The 24,000-nt window shown below is 36.3% G+C and overlaps 1 protein-coding gene across 2 annotated transcripts in view; it reads left to right on the top strand.

The window, feature by feature from the left end:
• LOC136830135 (allatostatin-A receptor-like) overlaps positions 1-24,000 on the top strand; it is a 248,867-nt gene that overhangs the window by 168,670 nt on the left and 56,197 nt on the right. For both annotated transcript variants that reach the window (XM_067089332.1, XM_067089331.1), the window contains exon 2: positions 20,634-20,699. The gene's annotated coding sequence lies outside the window, so the exon portion shown is untranslated. The remainder of the gene's footprint in view (positions 1-20,633; positions 20,700-24,000) is intronic.

Below are 24,000 nucleotides of genomic sequence, written 5' to 3' on the forward strand. Positions count from 1 at the left end.
CTCTTTTTTTTGTCAAAGTGTTTCGAGAATGACGTATTTCAAACTGTATCAATTTCTGTATTTTTATGTAAAAATGGTGATTATTATTTTGAAAAGATATTTCCAAATGGTTTTATTTTTTGTCAGTGTCCTCTGATTATGACAAATTTAAACTGCATCAACTTTTTCAAGTTTTTAATAACACTTTTTTTTCAGTTCGCAACATCCCTTGAAATTCCAGGCAAAGTTGAATGGATAATACAACCACTTTTTAGTTTTCTGTAAAAGAAAACAATTGTGCAGGCTTTGTCTGTCCGTCCGCACTTTTTTCTCCCCGCCCTCAGATCTTAAAAACCACTGAGCTAGAGGGCTGCAAATTGGTATGTTGATCATCCACCCTCCAATCATCCAACATACCAAATTGCAGCCCTCCAACCTCAGTAGTTTTTATTTTATTTAAGGTTAAAGTTATCCATTATCGTGCTTCTGGCAAAGATATAGAATAGGCCATCATTGTGCCATGGTTAAAGTTTCATGCGCTGCGTCTCATACAGCACTATACTGAGCCCACCGAAAGATCTGTTTTCGTTGGCCTTGATTATACGCTATAGCGTATATACAGAAAACTATTTTCGGCGCAGTTTTATACTTTTTTTTTTTTTTATTTGAATGAAAACATTCCTGTAAAGTGAGGCTCATTTTCTGTTTAAATTGTTTGAGTCCCACTTGGGTAAGAGCATTAATCGATTCATCTCCTTTTGGGAGCCGAATGCTATCAGTGGAAAGCGTGTGCCAAATGATACGATCATTACAACAGAAGAATTTATATACACATAACTTTTGTTACGACTGAATAAAATGCTGGTTTATGAAGCTGCAGTAGTTAGTAGAGTATTATTATTATTGTATACTATTCTGTGCTTTTATTGTGGAGGGCTCAGTTCTGTATAAAGGAAGTAGTTTATAAAAACAGTGCTTTTAAATTCACATCGCCAAATGCGAATGCTTGCTAAATATTTATGCAGGAATTTAAATTCCAAACTGTTATTTTAAACCTGGTTTTAATATTTTTGCGTATTTACTTTGTCAAGCAAAAGTGAAAGGGCAACTGTGTATTGTTGTCTGAACCTATTGCACACACAAGATCTACCTTTTTAGTTTTCTGTAAAAGAAAACTATTGTGCCGGCTTTGTCTGTCCATCCGCACATTTTTCTGTCCGGACCTTTTTCTAAACTATTGTGCCGGCTTTGTCTGTCCGTCTGCACATTTTTCTGTCCGGACCTTTTTCTGTATGCACATTTTTCTGTCCGCACTTTTTTCTGTCCGCACTTTTTTCTGTCCGCACTTTTTCTTTCCGCCCTCAGATCTTAAAAATTACTGAGGCTAGAGGGCTGCAAATTTTTCTGTCCGCACTTTTTCTGTCCGCCCTCAGATCTTTAAAACTACTGAGGCTAGAGGGCTGCAAATTGTTGCGTTGATCATCCACCCTCTAATCATCAAACATACCAAATTGCAGCCCTGTAGCCTCCTCAGTAGTTTTTATTTTATTTAAGGTTAAAGTTAGCCATAATCGTGCTTCTGGCAACGATATAGGACAGGCCACCACCAGGCCGTGGTAAAAGTTTCATGGGCGCTGCTCATAGAACATTATACCGAGACGACCGAAATCTAGATCCATTTTCGGTGGCCTTGATTATGTGCTGTCGCGGCTGTACAGAAAACTCGATTGTGCCGAAGAAACTTCGGCGCATTTTTTACTTTATTTTTTATTTTTACAAACCCACGTTCAGCCATTTTGTGAATTTTACACCGAGCAAATTGGCGAGAATGTTATTTTCATTCCCTGGCGTGCTCACACGTGCATGGCTTGAGTGGGCCTTGTAACTGTCAAGTTTTTCTATTATATCCGTTCACCTTGATTTCAGAAATATTTTTAGAAATATTTCTGCTACACTTTGTCCACAGATCGCACGATTCTTCTAGAGGAGAAAGGACCTACAACCTTTTGGGAACCTGAAATGCTTTCTATTTTGAATTCTCGCGATTCAAAATGAGTCTTTGCTTTGCTCTAAAAGCTTTCTACTAGAGAGGATTATTATTATCATTTATCTGACTCATGTCTATGTTATATCCTGTACCTTCAGGATTCATTATCAAGTATCTACCTCATGCCTGTTATGTTATATCCTGTACCTTCAGGATTCATTATCAAGTATCTACCTCATGCCTCTTATGTTATATCCTGTACCTTCAGGGTTGATTATCAGGTATCTGCCTCATGCCTCTTATGTTTATATCCTGTACCTTCAGGATTCATAATCAAGTATCTACCTCATGCCTCTTATGTTATATCCTGTACCTTCAGGATTGATTATCATGTATCTACCTAATGCCTCTTATGTTATATCCTGTACCTTCAGGATTTATTACCTCATGCCTCTTATGTTATCTACCTTCAGGATTGATTATCAGTTATCTACCTCATGCCTCTTATGTTATATCCTGTACCTTCAGGATTCATTACCAATTATCTACCTTATATCTTTTAATGTTATATCTTTCACTTTCAGGTGAGAAAAATACAATTTTTATAAGCTATGATGGACTGAAGGTACAAATGTTCATTCGCATCAGAGATAGTTCTTAGGAAAATATAAATTCTCCTCGATTTCCACCACCTAGTTTTCTTGGCACACCTGACCCAACAGCAGCACATCGATGCTCCGTGACTGCGTTTGGGTTAGTGGCTTGGATATCTGTGCTTTATTTGTGACATTATGTGCCAATGTGATCAGACGTCGCTCCTTGGCACCACGACGCTGGTGGTGAATGATTAGTTGCCGGAGGGGGGGGAGACAAATCTCTCTCTCTCTCTCTCTCTCTCTCTCTCTCTCTCTCTCTCTCTCTCTCTCTCTCTCTCTCTCTCTCTGCTTAGATCTCCACTTATAAGATTGAAGATGAAAATCTTGAAGAGTTGCCTGTTGGTGCTTATCGTTTTAGCTTGGGAGCGAGATTTGGCTTATGAGGCGAACGAGGCTGCTTGTGTTCTGTGATTGAGGTTTCAGATAAGATTGCTTGTAAAGCATAAACACGCATTTTAAAGTTGTCCTTGGTATGAATCACTGAGTCGTTGTTATTCTTGGAGTTCCTTGTGCCAAATTCACTGACAAATTCACTGAAAAGGCGAACGAGGTTGCTTGTGTTCGGTGGTTCTTTTAAATAACTTTACTTGTGAAACATGAACACACATTTTCAAGTTATCCTGAATAGAATTCACTGAGTTGTTGTTATCCTTGAAATAACTTTGCTTCTGAAACGTAAACACGCATTTTAAAGATATCCTAAACAGAATTCATTGAGTTATTACAATTCTCGAAGTTCCTTGTACCCGACTTACATCATTCTGAAAGCTAATTTCTTTAATACCTTTTGTAGGTTTTGTTTTGATTGGAAAAACCAAACGAAGATTAGGATCCTCGGTTATAAATAATGCAGTAACTATGCTACTTTGACATTTGAGAGTTAATTAAGACATCTCATGAAGACGTGCTTCCTAATATAAACATGGATTATAATTCAGCACTGAAGAAAAAAAATCATATATTATTTGATCTCGTCACTTTCTCGTGATCTTAAATGGAGAATAAAGATCGCTGTAGTATATATGTATATTGCTATATACAGGAAGCTTTCGCCAACTTGATCAGTTGGTCTCTTCAGTCTGAATAAACATAGAAATGGTAATAATACGTTTAGGACATGTTTGAAAAATTGAAGTTATAACACAGCTTTTTATTCTTTCAGGTGATTTTAGAATTGCTCAGTAATTAGCAACGTTCCCAGAGAATTGCTAATAGACTATTGAGCAATTCTGGAATTACCTGAAAGAATAATAAGCTGTTTCATAACTTCAATTTTTCAAAAATGTCGTACTAAATGCATTATTATTTCTGTTTATTCAGGCTGAAGAGGCGAAAGCTTCCTGTATATAGCAATATACATATATACTGCTGGTGACTTTATTTTTCCCAATAAATCATAATAACTGCGATTAGATTCCTACTTTTTTTTTCTTACTCTGTGAAGTCAAACTTTCACATGACAAGAACAGATTTAGACCATTTTATGAAAGCTTGAGTTCGCTGATGTCAATAACCCGAACTTTCATTTGTTTAAGTCTGGATGTTCATTGTTACTGTGACTCTGAACTTTCATTCCGGGAACTTAAAACACTCATTTTTAGAGAAATGAAACCTCTTCTCATCCTAGATAGCCCCGTAGGGGGTTGGTGTCGTCAGTGCACCTCATGCGGTGCGCTGTAGGCATTACTTATGGTTCTTTGCAGCGTGCCTTCCTAAGGCCACTAGCTGCAACCCCTTCCGTTCCTTTTTACTGTACCTCCTTTCATATTCTCTTTCTTCCATCTTACTTTCCTCAACCCCTTCCTAACAACTGATTCATAGTGCAACTGCTTTGAGGTTTTCCTCCTGTTACACCTTCCAGACCTCTTAACTCACTTTTCCTTTCAACGCTGAATGACCTCATAGGTCCCAGTGCTTGGCCTTTGGCCTAAATTCTATATTCAATTCAATTCTCATCCTAGATGATTAAGGCAGACACTTCCAGTAGATGATGTGCTTAGCTCCGAGAATCCGTCTTCAACAAGTTGGGAAATCGTCACCGAGGAAGATTGTCGTATATTTTGGGGGTTAAAGAATCGTTCTATTAGATTCATTCTGTACAAGGGTCTGCTGTCTAAAAATGTAAAATAGGACCTTGATTCAAGTCGCGAGATTAAGTCGCCAGTCGGTTCAGCCGTCAATGTAATTCATCAGTGGATCTTGTTAGCTTGGGCCTCCATTATTCTTCGACCAAAATTCAGCAGCTCGGGGACCTGAAATAGTTCACTTGGTATGTGAAGCGACGTCCCAAGGCGGTGTAAAAATAATTTTGATACGGGAAGATCAGAACGAGTAAAGAAAAACGAAAAAACAAAGGGGGGTTCGTCCTGAAGTCTGCCATAATCTCACCCTTGAAATCTGACAGCAGCTGCTGCGAGGTGGAAGGAGAATGAAACAAAAAAAAAAAAAAGTGATCATACATTTTATCAAGTTGTATAACGAAGAAACAAAAGACTGTATAGGCAGGCACATTCGCCAACAACGAGACAGGGATCGCTGTGCGGGCATTCTCCAGTGCCATCGAAAATGATTTACCCGCGATTAGGTGAAATATCCCCGAAGCTTTGATAATTTAATCGCGACTTATCTTCATTGACCTCATAATCCAGAGTGACAGGATCATCTGAAATAGATTTTGGCCGCCTACCAGAAGCCTTGGGGTCGTTTTTACCCGCCTCTGTGACGATGCATACCTGAGGCTTAAGGTGCAATATAGCTCTCGTAGGGAGACCAACTGTGCGGCACTGATATAGATGTAAAAGTACCTATTTCAGTTCCCACCTCACGCGGTGCACTGTAGGCATTACTTGGGGTTCTTCGCAGCGTCCCTTCGGCCCCAAGCTTCAACCCCTTTACTCATTTTTACTGTACCTCCATTCGTATTCCCTCTTTCATCTTACTATCCACCCTCTTCTAACAGTGTTTCAAAGTGCAGCTGCTGTGAGAGGTTTTCAACCTGTTAAACCTTTTGAACCTCTCGTTATTAGTTTTCCTTTTAGTACTGAACATCCTCATAGGTCCTGTCGCTTGGATTTTTGGCCTCAATTGTATATTCTTCGTGGGGATATTTTTGACCCCAGTGTTCTCAGTGGAAGAAACCTAATGTTCTACAGGTGATGCCTGCGTGGCATACTGATCAAATCTCGAAGTGCCTATTTTACTTTCCCCCCTCCATTGATGGGGATCTTTTGCCCTTGTGTTCTGAAAGGGAGAGTTTAATGTTCGAGCATGTGATGCCTATATATATATATATATATATATATATATATATATATATATATATATATATATATATATATATATATATATATATATATATATATATATATATATATAGAACAGTTCAGTTCCTTTCTAAATATAAATCATAGTTTCACAACCATGAAGGCTTTACTGATTCAAAGATATTGTCATCCAAATATCCTTCAATTGTTTATATATAAATAAAAGATTTTTGCATCATTTCTCCGCTGAAAATGTCATAATTATCTGTATATATATATATATATATATATATATATATATATATATATATTTTAATAATATAGATGTTCTGCTGCCATCCAAACATAATTGTTTGTATTATTTCTCCGCTGAAAATGTCATAATTATCTATTTTAATAATGGTATGTTCTGAATAACATTCCCTCCATTATTATTATTATTATTATTATTATTATTATTATTATTATTATTATTATTATTATTATTATTATTATTATTCAGAAGACGAACCCTAATCATATGGAACAAGCTTACCAAAGGGGCCACTGACTTGAAATTCAAGCTTCCAAAGAATATTATGGCGTTCATTTTGAAAAAAGAATTAACAGTAGGTAATAAGAAATGCAGAAAGAAGAGATCATTTATTAAAAAAAGAAAGAAAAGAAAAATGAACGAATTGATAGATAAATATGTAAAATGCAAATAAATGATTAGAATACATATTTCATTTGAGAAGGCTAACACTAAACCCGCCTTGAAATGGCGTAAGGAATATTTGCCACTTTAAAAGTATTTTTTATTTTTATATTTTACCCTTTCCCTAGTTTTTTAAGACCTTGCCCTTCCCTTTCCCCCGCCGTTATCTGATCTTAAATCGCTCCTACAGTCATCACCGAGACGGGGAGAAAAAAAAAAAATGCGGAGATAGAACCGTTTCGTTTACCATTTTTTTCTTCTAAAGGACGTGGCCCGGAAAACGTGCCTCCTTCCAAAAAAAAATTGTGAGCTAATGAATTCTATTTCCAGCACTTTTTCACCGCACCGGCAGCAGATATAACCTTTTTATTTACCTTTTTATTTACCTTTTTATTTAATTTCCCCTCCCTCCGGCCTCCCATCTCCTTGGCAGATGCTCAGGACCCCCGAAAATTGAAGGCGGAACATTTGCACCACCAGCGTTTACCTGCCCCGTCTTTCCGTTTCAAATCTGTTTCGTCTGGTTTTATTTTTCCTCTTTTTTTTTTTTTTTTTTTTTTTTTGCGTCTTTCCCCTTTCCGATTTCATGTCGGTTCTGGGTCTGTTTTTTTGTAGTAAGAGGAGGTTGGGATGGGAGGGGAGGAGGGGTTAGGTAAGAAGGGGAGGGGTGGGGGAATTCAAAAAACGCCTAATGATTTCTGGTCCCTTGGCGAAAAGGGGGTAATGCTATAGAGTGAGAATGAATATTTTTGTAAGTTATTATATAATTATGATAATATTTTTTACAGTGTCTGAATTCCATTTTTCATCATCACGAAAGTCTTTAACTTGCAAACCAACGTAGTGGATGCAATGTATTAGTACCTTAATGCTGTTCTCCTTTCCTTTTAATACATTTTTATCTGTTTATTAATTTATTCTTTCTTTTTAATGAGCGAGATGTCTTCTCTCTGAATTTTCCTTTTCCCGTCCTGTAATGAACATCTTAATATTCTTTGGAAGCTTGAATTTCCAGTCAATAATAATAATAATAATAATAATAATAATAATAATAATAATAATAATAATATTCTTTGGAAGGTTGAATTTCAAGTCAATGGCCCCTTTAATTGGCTTGTTCCATGTGAATAGGGTTCATCTTCAGAATAATAATAATAATAATAATAATAATATTATCTTTGGAAACTTGAATTTCAAGTCAATGGCCCCTTTAATTGGCTTGTTCCATATGAATAGGGTTCATCTTCTGAATAATAATAATAATAATAATAATAATAATAATAATAATAATAATAATTGAATTTTTCAAGTCAGTTTCCCCTTTGGTCCTTTTATTGTTCTATACGAATAGGGTTCATCTTCTGATAATAATAATCTTTGGATAATAATAATAATAATAATAATAATAATAATAATAATGTAATCTTTCTGTTTTTCCCTACCTCCTTTTCATTCTTTCTAATAATAATAATAATAATTGGAATTGAACTTCCAGTCAATAATTGGTGGGCTAATAATAACGAATAGGGTTCATCTTCTGAATAATAATAATAATAATAATAATAATAATAATAATAATAATAATAATAACGAATAATAATCATCCTCTGAATAATAATAATAATAATAATAATAATAATAATAATAATAATAATAATAATAATAATAATAATAATAATACTGGAAGTACGATGCATTCGTAAAATCGCTTACACGTCGCCGACATGTCTTCGACAACACAAGTAACGTCAGTCTGAGCGAAAAGAAATTTCGAAAATGCGAAAAAAACAAATAAACAAAGAACGCAAAAAACACACAAAAGTAACATAAAAAAAAATTTAAAAAATGAAAACTTCTCTACGATACTTGCCAAGATTGATGTCAAGAGCAGGTGTCAAGATAGTTTTTTCTTTTTTTTTAATCTGTCATATTTCCTGAGTGATATCTTAAAAGACCTTCTAATATAATTAATCTCTCTTGTGGAAGGTGCTTCATACGTAAGAGTGTATGTTGCTCTTTGAAGGAGGATAGTTATATATCTTTGTATGTATGTATGTACGTACGTATGTATATGTATATATGTATATGTATATAATATATAATATATATATATATATATATATATATATATATATATATATATATATATATATATATATATATATAGTATATATATATTGTATATATATACAGTATGTATATATATATATATATATATATATATATATATATATATATATATATATATATATATATATACTGTATATATATCGGAAAACGACAGGCATATGTATGTATGAAAGGCAATAGACCTTTGTCCTTCTCGTGGTCAGGTCGGCAACGTGACCTCGTTCTGATTATGGGACCCGGGTTCGTTATCCAGCCACCGGATATCATCATTTCTTCATATTTCTTGTACTTGGATCTTAAGGCTTTGTAACGACAAGCGTATCCCCCCAAAACAAACGCGAAGAATTCGAGAAGGTAAGAGGGCATTTTGGCTATTATAATTAAGTTTGTATCTGGTAAAAATTGACCAATTAGAATCGGGTGGAAGTGATGATAAAGGAAGGAATTACAACGGAGAACTAACAAATAATTGTGATAAAATGTTTAATGGTGTATGTATTTATAAGTGTGTGTATGTGTGTATTAAAGGAAATCTTTATCCCCTATGAATACAATAACAGAAATTAATGAACATAGAAACAATAAAATTGTAAAAAAGATAAATGATATATGTATATATGTATTATGCATGTATGTATATAAATGATTTATGTATTTATGTATGTATTATGTATGTATGTATATATAAAACTTCTCATCCCTTAGGTATATATTAAACGATATTCGTCATTGATAGAACTTTATTAGTCAAAGAATTAAAACGAAATTTAAAAAAAAAAGATAAATAAATTTAACACGACAAAATAATTCCCAGTTGAAGAAAAGAAAGGTTAAAAGAGAGCGAATAGAATAGAAAAAGAAATAGAAATTGAGAAAATAGAGTCAAGAAGAAGAAGAAGAAGAAGAAGAAGAAGAAGAAGAAGAAGAAGAAGAAGAAGAAGAAGAAGAAGAAGAAGAAGAAGAAAACAAAAAATAGTTCAGGAGAGAAAATTTGCGTTGTTTTTGTGGGAAGGACGTAAGAACCTGTTGTGTTGACGGGAGGACTAATGACCTGCGTTTATTGCAGTCCTCCTTCTCGGCAGGGCCTGTTTCTTTTTAAGGGGAGAGGGTCCTGTGGGACTGCGAACTAGGAGAGGTTGTAGTAGGTCCTGTGGAACTGTGGACTAGGGAAAGATCCTGCGGAAGTGTGAACCTAAAGAGGTTGGAGAAGATCCTGTGGAACTGTGAACAAAGGTGAGATTCTGTGGAACTATGAATATCCTGTAAAACTTTGAATTAGGAGATCCTATGGAACTATGAACAAAGATGAGAGCCTGTGGAACTATGCACAAAGGTGAGATTCTGTGGAACTGTGAACAAAGGTGAGATTCTGTGGAACTATGAACAACGGTGAGATTCTGTGGAACTATGAATTAGGAGATGCTATGGACTAGGAGAAGATCCTGTAGAGCTATGAACTAAGAGATCCTATGGAACTGTGAACAAAGATGGGATCCTGTGGAACTATGAATTAGGAGATCCTATGGAACTGTGAACCAGTAGAAGATCCTGTGGAACTATGAACAAAAATGGGATCCCGTGGAACTATGAATATTCTGTGAAACTATGAACTAGGAGGTCCTATGGAATTACGAACAAAGATGAAATTCTGTGGAACTATGAGCTGGGAGAAGATCCTTTGAAAATATGAACAAAGATGAGATCCTGTGGAACTGTGAATTAGGAGATCCTATGGAACTATGAAGTAAGAACTGCAAGGAGAGCGGAGATCCTTTGCAACAGGTGTAGGTAAGGTTACACACGGTTATATAAACATACACACTTAAGAAGTGTGTATTTAAAACCAACTTGTAATTGCTACCATATACAACAAGTAAAAATGACTTCGGCGCAATCGAGTTTTCTGTATAGCCGCTACAGCGTATATCATCAAGGCCACCGAAAACAGGTCTGTCTTTCGGTGGTCTCTGTATAATACTATATGAGCCGCGGCCTATGAAACCCTCAGCCGACCGTGATGGCCTGTGTTGCTGCGTTGCCAGACGCACGATGATGGCTAACTTTAACCTTAAATTAAATATAAACTACTGAGGCTAGAGGGCTGCAATTTGGTACGTTTGATGATTGGAGGGTGGATGATCAACGTACCAATTTGCAGCCCTCTAGCCTCAGTAGTTTTTAAGATCTACAAGAAGTATGGATTGAGGGAAAAAACACTTTGTGACCATTATCGTTATGATAGAGGAAAAAAATTCGACGAATTTCCACTTCGCGCAGACGGTGAAATTAAATTATTTTTTCCCTTTTTTTTTTGCAGCCCCCTCTGGCAATATATCAAAGAGGTTGGGGAAGGGGGGCGGGCGCCCCCTTCTAATCTCATTATAAAAAGAGAGAGAAAAGTCAGGAAGACGGTGAAATTACCCCTAAAGCATCTGCCCTCAAGTTGTCATATTGACTGGTGCTGAGAGAGAGAGAGAGAGAGAGAGAGAGAGAGAGAGAGTGGAAGTAGGTAGGGGGAGGTATGGTTGATTTTTTCTCTACGTCTTAATTTTACGTAACCTTCATAGCACTATTTGTGAATATGTGTACTCATTAGCATCTCTCTCTCTCTCTCTCTCTCTCTCTCTCTCTCTCTGGCTCTCTCTCTCTCTCTCTCTCTCTGGTAAAATACTTTAAAATGAACCATCTGGTATTTTACCCATATCACCGTCTCGTTCTTCCCTTTCTGATGAGAGCATTTTCCTAACAGTGCTGTTCTTAACTCTCTCTCTCTCTCTCTCTCTCTCTCTCTCTCTCTCTCTCTCTCTCTCTCTCTCTCTCAGTCCTTTAAAATTAATCCTTTTGTTTTTTATATTATCTTACTTCAAGTGGATATGAGGGCAGCATGTCCGTTTCTGTGCCATTATAAAATCTCTCTCTCTCTCTCTCTCTCTCTCTCTCTCTCTCTCTCTCTCTCTCTCTCTCTCTCTCTCTCAGTCCTTTAAGTTTTTAATCTTTTTGTTTATTTTTCTGGGCTATGATATCTTATTTCTCTCTCTCTCTCTCTCTCTCTCTCTCTCTCTCTCTCTCTCTCTCTCTCTCTCTCTCTCTCTCTCTCTCAGTCCTTTAAGATTAATCCATTTGTTTTTTATATCTTATTTCAAGCAGTTATGAGAACAGTATTTTCGTTTTCGGGCAATGATTAACTCTCTCTCTCTCTCTCTCTCTCTCTCTCTCTCTCTCTCTCTCTCTCTCTCTCTCTCTCTCGAACCAACAGTCCAGTTTACTCCAACTTATCGTCCTTCCATTGGAGTCGACCCCAGCAGTTCCTTGTCAGGTTACATTAGGTAGATATGTTTATCAGTCAGCCGAAGTGCTGTGCTTTGCACTTAAATCAGAAGTGTTTAGCGCGCATGCGCATATCTAGGCTCATTTTAACCCTTTACCGACATATGTTTATATTTGGTAGATCCTGTTTTGTTTTCCGAGATGAGTTTTGCTTACGCTAACTTACTTTACAGTGTAATTTTATGTATTTGTATGTGTGTCCTCCAGTCAGTTTTGTATGTAAGTATTCCCACATACCTTCCTTCCTACATAATTATTCAAACATACCTTCCTTCCTACATAATTATTCCCACATACGTTCAGGCCTTCACCTGTTTAATCCTTCCTACATAATTGTTCCCACACACCGTCACCCGTTTAATCCTTCCTACATAATTATTCCCACATACCCTCCTTCCTACATAATTATTCCCACATACCTTCAGGCTTTCACCCGTTTAATCCTTTCTTCATAATTATTCCCATATTCCTTCACCCATTTAATCCTTCCTACATAATTATTCCCACATGCCTTCCTTCCTACATAATTATTCCCACATACCTTCCTTCCTACATAATTATTCCCACATACCTTCAGTCCTTCACCCGTTTAATCTTTCCTACATAATTATTCCCACATACCTTCAGGCTTTTACCAGTTTAATCCTTTCTTCATAATTATTCCCACATTCCGTGGCCGTTCGAGCAGTCTGACGTCAAATGTCTTTACCTCGGAATTGCGCAAAACGGAAGTTTTTTTGTTTAATCTGAGAATCTTTTCCCCAAAATTGCAACACATCGCTATTTCCACCAAGCCTTCACGGCTGCGATCACGGGCCTTCAATTTGTGTCGGCTGTAATCGTCACTTAGGAGAGTTTTCTTTGAGATTTATGAAGCCCTGTTTATTTTCTGTCTGTTTTTGGTGGAGGGGGTTCATTTTGGGGGGGCAGGGGTTAGCTTTAATCATTACTTGAAGACTTATCTTTGAGATTTCTGAAGCCTTGTTTATTTTATTATTTTATTTTGGGGGCAGAGGGGGTTCATTTTTGGGGGCCGGGTGGTGGCTGTAATCATCACTTAAAGACACTTCTTTGAGATTAATGAAGCCTTGTTTATTTTTTGTTTATTTTTGGCGGATGGCGGTTCATTTTGGGTATGGTGGAAATCTGTTCCGTCTTCTCCCCCCCCCCCCCCTGGGCTAGGTGTCTAGGTATCTCATTATCAACTTCACAATATGGTCTCATCAACTTCCCGATTTATTTCGGGAGGACCTCCTGTTGTGTCTCATTTTTTCCCCATCGGGGTTGGACCATTTTTGTTTTTGTACTTCGAAATCTAATTAACCCTTTTTTTATTTTTTCATTTATTTTATTTATCTTTTGACATTTTGACATAGACAGAAATTAGTGAGGCAGGTAAATAAACCTATCAAAAAATAGATTTCATTATTTTTTTTTTTAGATTTTGTATACAGACACAAATTAGCAGGCAGACATGTAAAGAAACTTATTGAAAAATATATAATAATTTATATATATATATATATATATATATATATATATATATATATATATATATATATATATATATATATATATATATATATATGATACTGATAGAAATTGACAGGAAGGTAAAGAAAAGAAACCTATAAAACAAGTAAAAAAAAAAATGCGCCGAAGAAACTTTCTGTACAGCCGCAACAGCGTATAATCAAGGCCACCGAAAATAGATCTATCTTTCGGTGGTCTCGGTATAATGTTGTTTGAGTCGTGGCCCATGAAACTTTAACCACGGCCTGGTGGTAGCCTATCCTATATCGTTGCCAGACGCGCGATTATGGTTAACTTTAACCTTAAATAACATAAAAACTACTGAGGCTAGAGGGCTGCAATTTGGTATTTTTGATGATTGGAGGGTGGATGATCAACACACCAATTTGCAGCCCTCTAGCCTCAATAGTTTTTAAGATCTGAGGACGGACAGAAAAAAGTGCGGACGGACAGACAAAGCCGGCACAATAGTTTTCTTTTACAGAAAACTAAAAGTAGATACTGACATGTGAACTTTTGATATTCCGATTGTATTGATATTAAAACTTTTATCCGTTGTATATTGACACATGAGATTTACAAGATTATATATTTGAACAAGGCTAAACAAATTGCTTTATAATTCCATATTTGCATAGAAAAATGGCGGAATCTTGATCAATACAAGAGTATTTCTGTGTTTCATAGTGTTATTCCATTTTAGTTTCCAAATTGAGAGAGAGAGAGAGAGAGAGAGAGAGAGAGAGAGAGAGAGAGAGAGAGAGAGAGAGAGAGAGAGTTTATAATTTTATAATTTTAGAGCTTCACATACACCAAAAAAAAAACACGAACTGTTCATGGGAAAACAGAGAGAGAGAGAGAGAGAGAGAGAGAGAGAGAGAGAGAGAGAGAGAGCCAAATTAATGATCTTTTCATCAGTCCTCTCCAAATCCATTACTATTATAAGTTCACGTGTGTGAATATACAAGCCATTGTTCTTTTGTGTTCAACAGTGACCTATAAAACAATCAAATAAATCCGTTGCCGGCGTGTAATTGGGAATGCAGAAAATTGAAGGTTTTTGTCTCTCTCTCTCTCTCTCTCTCTCTCTCTCTCTCTCTCTCTCTCTCTCTCCAGTTCCTCCTTGTTGGGAAACGATCAGCGAAGTCAGTTATGGCGACGCCACAGTTCGTCAATAGATTACGAAACTTGTCTTATTTCTGTGTCTTTGATGTTCAGCCCCTAAAGTCAGTTTCAGAACTCTCTCTCTCTCTCTCTCTCTCTCTCTCCCTCTCTCTCTCTCTCTCTCTCTCTCTCTCTCTCTCTCTCTCTCGTCACAAGTCTTATTTCTGTATCCTTGATGTCCAGTCCTAAGATCAGTTTTGGGACGTTCTCTCTCTCTCTCTCTCTCTCTCTCTCTCTCTCTCTCTCTCTCTTTTTCAACCTTAGGAGCTTGCTGACATCTCTCTCTCACTCTCTCTATTTCATCAGTCGTCTTATTTCTGTATCTTTGATGGCCAGTCCTAAGATCAGTTTCGGAACATTCTCTCTCTCTCTCTCTCTCTCTCTCTCTCTCTCTCTCTCTCTCTCTCTCTCTCTCTCTCTTTTTCAGACCTTGGGAGCTAGCTGACGTCAGCATTATTGCTTTGCGAGGATCGATGTGGTCTGGTAACGATGTCAACGGGTTTCTTCTCCGTAGTTGCCCAGACATTATTAGCAAATCCGGAGGTTTCTCCTCAGTTGCCCAGACATTATTGAGGTGACGTCATCACATTCAACAACATCAGCTACTTCCACCTCTTTGTTCTATATCTGGAAACTCCCCTCTCTTCCCTCTCTCTCCCCTCTCCCCTCCCCCCCAAATCTAGCTAGGAGCAGTTATTTAGGTTTTATATTTGGAAACTCCTCAACCACCCACCCACCTACCAATCTATCTAGGAGCATTTACTTTGTCAAGTTTCTAGTTTATGATTTCTTTTGTCGTTCTCGCTTGTCGTGGGTTTTAATATGTCTGTTTTTAGTTTCAGTTTCGTCTCTTGAATGTTTTCGTGTCGGTTTACATCTAGTGAACGAGCTTAAATAGTCTTTATAGTCTCAATAGTGTTTTATTAAAGGGTTTACGAGGCTAATTCTTACATTTTCCTCAGTTGAAAACTGAATTATTTTAGGACGCAGACAATATGTCATACAAACATCACAGGCACCTTTCTGCGCATGCGCGAGTCTCAACAGATGTAAACAAGGTCATGGTCAAAACATATAGAAAAAAGAGAGAGAGAGAGATTATGTTTATGGACAGAAGGAATGTACAAACCTTTTGTTCTTAGAGTTTCACATATACCAAAACAAAAATAACACGAAGTGTTTATGGGAAAATTAGAGAGAGAGAGAGAGAGAGAGAGAGAGAGAGAGAGAGAGAGAGAGAGAGAGAGAGAGAGAGAGAGAGAGTGCACTAACTCCGTCTTCTTTGCCCACAAAATTATACTTATATTCCCTGCGCTTTTTGCAACGTCCTCTATCACCCCATTCATAAAATATTTAAGACCTTGGAGACACAACACCACCTTAGTTTTAAACACCCGAGAGAGAGAGAGAGAGAGAGAGAGAGAGAGAGAGAGAGAGAGAGAGAGAGAGAGAGAGAGCGTTGGCTTTAGGGTAAAGATAGTATTCTTCTTCTTCTTCTTCCCAAAGATGGTGGGAGATGGTTTTGCCCCGACATAGTTTTGACTGTTAAGCAGAGAATGAAACTCCTCGTTAAAATAGTTCACAATAATAGCTGCTTCCTACACATACACACAAACACAGGAACAAACATACACACACACATATATACATATATAATTTCCCTCTCGCCTCTCTCTTTTGAATACGAGACAATTGTATTTTTCGGGAAATTTCAGCGCGGGTGAATTTAGATTATCCGTAATGTTTGGAAAAATAGTCCGAAGTAATTTGGTATTAGCGGTACATCAGCATTAGTTCTCGGGAGATCAAAGGAAGAGCCGCCTTGGTAGAGAGAGAGAGAGAGAGAGAGAGAGAGAGAGAGAGAGAGAGAGCCATTAAACAAAAGGAATTGTTTAGATGACTGAAAGATAAAACTAAATTTTAATGGAGAGAGAGAGAGAGAGAGAGAGAGAGAGAGAGAGAGAGAGAGAGAGAGAGAGAGAGATATTTAACAAAAGGAATTGTTTAGATGACTGAAAGATAAAAGTCTAATTCTATTGTGGAGAGAGAGAGAGAGAGAGAGAGAGAGAGAGAGAGAGAGAGAGAGAGAGAGAGAGAGAGAGCGACTAAAAAGTTAATTTTACCGCAACTCTTAATATGAAGAGTTTTGACGCACTTTGGCCAGAATATTACCTTAGAAATGAACATCTTATCATCATTGCAGTGGCTGTACAACCTTGCCAACTTCAGACCACATCCAGAACAACATCACTTTCTCGTCGAAACCTCACACAACTCTTGAATACATCCCTCAGAGATGTCAGAACATCACAAAACTCTGAATACATCCCTCAGAATTGTCAGAACCTCTGAACACATTCCTCAGAGAGGTGGGAATGAACGCATCATGATAAGAAAAAGACGCGATTAGTATTGCGCCAGAATAGACATCGTGCTATCTCCTGGCGTCTTGTGGGCCAGATTTATTTAATGCCTGCCATATAGCCTACACGTGAGGCTGTTACGGGCTGATAGCCTACTGAGGTGTCGGGGCTGTGACACAGCATTGGGAAATTGTCTATCTGTACTTTGTTCGTTACAGTCTACTGCGGAGGCTTTTTCAATATCTCTTGCTAGCTTCAAATTATCTCTGTCCTAATACAGTTTTTCTATATGTTTTATCTATTCATTTTTGAAAATGTTATTTTTTTTATTTTTTGATAAGTGATCTCTTCTCTGGAAGCTTAAATTTCGTCAGTGGCCCCTTTGGTGGGCTTATTCTATATGAATAGGGTTCATCTTCTGAATAATAATAATAATAATAATAATAATAATAATAATAATAATAATAATAATAATAATAATAATAATAATAATAATAATAATAATAATAATAATAATATTCTTTAGAAGTTCGAATTTCAAGTCAGTGGCCCCTTTGGTGGGCTTATTCTATCTGAATAGGGTTCATCTTCTGAATAATAATAATAATAATAATAATAATAATAATAATAATAATAATAATAATAATAATAATAATAATAATAATAATAATGCTCTTCTTTCTGTATTTCTCTTTACCTTCTGTTACTTCTGTCTAATGAACACCATATTCTGTGGAAGCTTGAATTTCAAGTCAGTGGCCCCTTTGGTGGGCTTGTTCTATATGAATAGGGTTTACCTTCTGAATAATAATAATAATAATAATAATAATAATAATAATAATAATAATAATAATAATAATAATAATAATAATTCAAGAACTGGATGACTCTACTAACAGGCCTGAATGCATTTATCAGAGATCTGAAGAGCACAGGGCATTTCATAAATCATCTTAACCTTTGCCAACAGGATATAGATAGGGTCAGTCAATGTTGGCCCCTCCCCCCCCTTAAATTCCTCTGCATTATACGTCACAGCATTTTTAATTGTGCATGGCCCACGAACGACCAAAAAAAGCCAGAGCCAAGTGGTCAGCGACCATATTAGCCTTCAGTTGGGTCACACTCAATTACGAAAGGTTTTCAGACCACGATAAGGTTCCTCGACATTTGAAATCTCCAGCAGTCATTTGTCTCGCCTCAAGAACAGTGACAGGATGGCGCGTCACACTCACTTCACGAAGAAGAAGAAGAAGAAGAAGAAGAAGAAGAAGAAGAAGAAGAAGAAGAATATATTAACGAAGAATTATCAGAAGAATTGAACAAGGAGGAAAGAAAAATAAGAAGAAGAAAAAAGAAGAAGAAGAATATTATCAGAAGAAGAAGAAGAAGAAGAAGAAGAAAGAAGAAGTTCCTGCTGTTGTTTGCTGAAGAAGAATCAAGAAAGATTGATCTCTCGCCTAAGAGAACCTTCCTCCTCCGAAAAAAAGAAGAAGAAAAAAAATTGAAGAGCTTCCTACTGTTGTTTGCTGAGAAGAATCATAACATTGATCTCTCGCCTAGAGAACCTTCCTCCTCCGAGGAAGTCTCTCTCTCTCTCTCTCTCTCTCTCTCTCTCTCTCTCTCTCTCTCTCTCTCTCGCTGGAGCCTTTACTAAAAGCTCTTCCAGCGCCGCTGTCCAGGGAAGGAATTTGATCACGGCGTGATAAGGCGAAGAGCTGCTGCTGTCAATGAGTGTTGGGGGTTTTGAAGTTTGGAGAGAGAGAGAGAGAGAGAGAGAGAGAGAGAGAGAGAGAGAGAGAGAGAGAGAGTGGTTTTTGGTATACGAGTACCTGGTGACGGAACACTTCTCATCTCATTCCCGTCTCTTATTTTGTTCCTACATTCTTATCTCTCTCTCTCTCTCTCTCTCTCTCTCTCTCTCTCTCTCTCTCTCTCTCTCTCTCTAGGATCGAACCCAGGTCTTTCAATTGAAAGACTTATATATATATATATATATATATATATATATATATATATATATATATATATATATATATATATATATATATATATATATATATATATATATATCTGATTCACATCAGGATCGAACCCAGGTCTCTCAATTGAAAGGCCTGGGTTTTCACATCAGGATCGAACCCAGAGAGAGAGTTTATATATATATATAGATATAGTATTTTATATCTGTTGATATATTATATATCTCTCTCTCTCTCTCTCTCTCTCTCTCTCTCTCTCTCTCTCTCTCTCTCTCTCTCTCCCCAAAATATAAATTAGATTTTTACTTGATTATGAACAGTCTTTTAAACAATTTTGTCTGCTGATTGGGACTCTCTCTCTCTCTCTCTCTCTCTCTCTCTCTCTCTCTCTCTCTCTCTCAGTCTTTTAAACAATTTTGTCTGCTCTTGGGACTCTCTCTCTCTCTCTCTCTCTCTCTCTCATCCTCTCTTTTCCATCCCGAAATTTTGGTCGTACCTTCCTTCATTAATCATCTCAAGTCACGTTTCTGAATGGGCGGTGGTTGATAGATGACCATAGCGTAATGCAACGCTTATCTGTTCAGTAACTCACTGGATAAGTGTGTCATGAAAAACAGAATTTATTCCAATTATTTCATTCACGTCTTTTTTTTTTTTTTTGAGTGGAAAGGAAGACAGTTCGGTCAGAAGTTATTTCAAGAAATTAGTGATCTCTAAAACGATCAAGTACTTCAAGAAAATTAAATGATCTCTATAAGAATCGATTATTTCAAGAAAATGATTGATATCTTCAAAATAGATTTTAGTTCAGTGTTGTTACTTGTTTTTGCATTCCTGTGTCAAGCACTGGGGTAAAGCTCTCTCTCTCTCTCTCTCTCTCTCTCTCTCTCTCTCTCTCTCTCTCTCTCACACAAAAATAATAATTGACAGATTTATGATGACAAAATCAGATACTGAAGAAATTTCACTGGCGGTTGTTTTTTTAAGTTGTTTCTATATTTGACTGCTATGTTGTTGTTGTTGATTGTTGTGAAGGGTACTAGACCCCCACTCTCTCTCTCTCTCTCTCTCTCTCTCTCTCTCTCTCTCTCTCTCTCTCTCTCTCTCTCTCAGGTGGTAATGTTTCTTTCCGTGAACACTTGAAGGTCAATCAATTACCAGAGAAAAATGACCTAATGGAATATTTTATCACTAAAAACCAGTGTACCCTTACCGTCAAAATTGACGGTAATATAAGAGGGAGTCGAGAGGATTGTCCCCAGGCTGGACGACGGCAAGTCTAAGCTCGTAGACAGTCGTTTACGTAGAATTACACGCAGTTATTATACAGAACGTAGTGATTATAGGTACATCATACATTATATATATATATATATATATATATATATATATATATATATATATATATATATATATATATATATATATATATACAGTGTATATATATGCGTGTGTGTGTGTTTGTGTGTGTATGGATTATTATAGGATTATTAAGCTGTCACAATAAGGACACGGAAATGATAATTTTAATGATGAATTATTTCTTCCGCAGGCGATAATTATCTGACGAGCAAAGCCGCCTACGTTGACAGAACGGGGAAGGATGAACTAGTTCAAGGTAATTAAGAGATTATCCCCTTAATGATTGCATGGTCTGACGTTTTACGTCCTCTCTCTCTCTCTCTCTCTCTCTCTCTCTCTCTCTCTCTCTCTCTCTACACCAAGAGGAGTTACTTATATCTTTCAGTGTTGTAAGGTGTTCTGTCTGTCGGATGATAGCTAAGCGACTGTGATGGTTTTGCATTCAACTCCAGTTCACTGAATTAAAGTTAAATTCACTTGAATTCAACTCAGATTCACTGAATTAAAGTTAAATTCACTTTAATTCAACTCAAATTCACTTGAATGCAACTCAGATTCACAGAATTCAACTCGAACTCACTGGATTAACGTTAAATTCATTAAATTAAACTCAAAATCACCGAATTCACTTGGATGCAACTCAGATTCACTTGAATTCAACCAAAATCACTTGAATTCAACCCAAAATTCACTGAATTAATGTTAAATTCATTAAATTAAACTCAAATTCACTGAAATAAGTTAAATTCATTGAATTCAACTCAAATTCACGTAATTCAACTCAAATTCACTTGAATTATACTCAAAATCACTGAATTAAACTCAAATTCACTTGAATTCAACTCAGGTTCACTTGAATGCAACTCAAATTCACTTGAATTCAACTCAAAATCACTTGAATGCAACTCACATTCGCTTGAATTCAACTTAAATTACTTGAATTCAACATATGTTACTTGAATTCATCTTAAATTCACTTGAATTCAACTCAAAATCACTTGAATTCAACTCAAATTCACTGATTTCAACTCAAACTCACTAAATTAACGTTAAATTAATTAAACTAAAAATCACTGAATTCACTTGAAAGTTCAACTTAAATTCACTTGAATTCAACTAATAATCACTTGAATTTAAATCAAATTCACTGAATTAAAGTTAAATTAATTGAATTCAACTCAAACTCACTGAATTTAAGTTAAATTCGTTGGATTCAACTCAAATTCACTGAGTTAAAACTCGAATTCACTGAATTCAACTCAAATTCACTGAATTAAATTGTCATTCATTGAATTCAACTCAGATTCACTGAAATAAAGTTGAATTCATTGAATTCAATCCAAATTCACTGAATTCAACTCAAATTTCGTGTATTAAATTTATATTCAGAAAATTCACTGAATTCAACTCAAACTCACTGAATTCAACTCAAACTCACCGAATTCAATTCACTGAATTCAAATGAAAATCACTGAATTCAAAGCAAACTCACCGAATTCAACTCAAACTCACAGAATTCAACTCAAACTCACAGAATTCAACTCAAACTCACTGAAGCAGGAACCGCTTCCTAATTCGCTTCATTGTTGGTAACCTCAGTAGCCAAGTTCACGTTACGTTGCCAACAATGAAACTGTTTTTTTGTTTGTTGTTTTTGTTTATGTTTGTAATTAGTGGGAGAGGATCGTGTTGCATTATGGTCCATATATTTTGGGAAATGATACAGCAGCTGTTATTATTATTATTATTATTATTATTATTATTATTATTATTATTATTATTATTATTATTGGTGAGGAAATGTATACTGATGTAATGTAAATATATATTTAAAAATATATATATATAAAAAAAATTTTTATTACATATTTACATTTCAATTATTGTCCATCTCTTCACCATTTGGTCGACTCACGTTATTATTATTATTATTATTATTATTATTATTATTATTATTATTATTATTATTATTATATTACTTATTATTAAATAATTTGTATGCATGTATATATATAGTATTATACTGTATATATATTAAATATATATATATATATATATATATATATATATATATATATATATATATATAAAATGTATGTGTATGTGTGTATACATATATATACATAGAATGAACTGACAACCCATTACATATAGCCTTACCAAACAATGACGCTTTCAGGAGCGTACATACCACTCCCCAAACAACCTACGCACGGAAGAAGCAAGACGCCTTCCCTCCCCTATACCGGGCGAATAAGGGCGTAATTATTCACTTTTCTGGGATGGAGAGAGAGAGAGAGAGAGAGAGAGAGAGAGAGAGAGAGAGAGAGAGAGGGGTCCTCCTTCGATATGCAAATAGCCTGGTACTTGTCTGAGGTCCTGAGAGATATAATGGATGATCCGGATTAGCGGGACGCATTAATATAAAGATACATTGTTCAACGGGGAAGCGTCTTATTGGAACAAGGTGGTCCTCGAGAGAGAGAGAGAGAGAGAGAGAGAGAGAGAGAGAGAGAGAGAGAGAGAGAGAGAGAGAGAGAGGAAAGGAATTATCTGATGAATTGCGCCTCTTCCTCACGGGGCCAATCTATATATTTTAAATATATGATGCTATAAATTTTAACTAAGTGCCGATCAGGCCTCTCTCTCTCTCTCTCTCTCTCTCCCTCCCCAAAGTACTTACCCAGAGTCGATTAATATCCACGATCATAATCCACTGCTTTTGTAAGAGAGAGAGAGAGAGGAATTATCAGATGAGTGTTCTTGCTATCATGGGGTAAAGATATTACCTCGTCGAGGTCATTCAGTTTTTTAATTATATGACGCTATAAATTTTAACGAAGTACCGAAGCTCGGCTCTCTCTCTCTCTCTCTCTCTCTCTCTCTCTCTCTCTCTCTCTCTGGATTATTAAGGAAAGTAATCCATAATGTAACGCCCTTGTTCTCTGAGCGACACGTGTCTACTTAACTCACAAGCGCGCGCGCACGCGCGCGCCCGAGAGAGAGAGAGAGAGAGAGAGAGAGAGAGAGAGAGAGAGAGAGAGAGAGAGAGAGGTAGGTTATGTAACTTTGCGTCACAACAACTGGTCATTATAGGAAAGACAGAGAGAGAGACAGAGGTTGTGCAGCTTGGCGTCACAATAACAGTGGTCATCAGAGAGAGAGAGAGAGAGATATTATGCAACTTTTCGCCACAACAACTGGTCATTATAGGAAAGAGAGAGAGAGACAGAGACAGAGAGAGATTGCAATAACAGTGGTCATCAAAGAGAGAGAGAGAGACATTATTCAACTTTTCGTCGCAACGATTATGGTCATCAAAGAGAGAAAGAGAGATAGATTTGCTAACATTGACCATTAGAGAGAGAGAGAGGGTTAAAAAGTTTGTGGCAATAATTATCGAGAGAGAGAGAGAGAGAGAGAGATGTTGCTAAAACATTGTTTGTCAAAGACAATAATTATTTGTGACAATAATTATCGAGAGAGAGAGAGAGAGATTATGCAGCTTTGTTTCACAACAACATTGGCTATGAAAGAGAGAGAGAGAGAAAAAGAGT

The sequence above is a fragment of the Macrobrachium rosenbergii genome, chromosome 46 (assembly GCF_040412425.1).
Source record: "Macrobrachium rosenbergii isolate ZJJX-2024 chromosome 46, ASM4041242v1, whole genome shotgun sequence".
In the NCBI taxonomy this organism is placed as follows: domain Eukaryota; kingdom Metazoa; phylum Arthropoda; class Malacostraca; order Decapoda; family Palaemonidae; genus Macrobrachium; species Macrobrachium rosenbergii.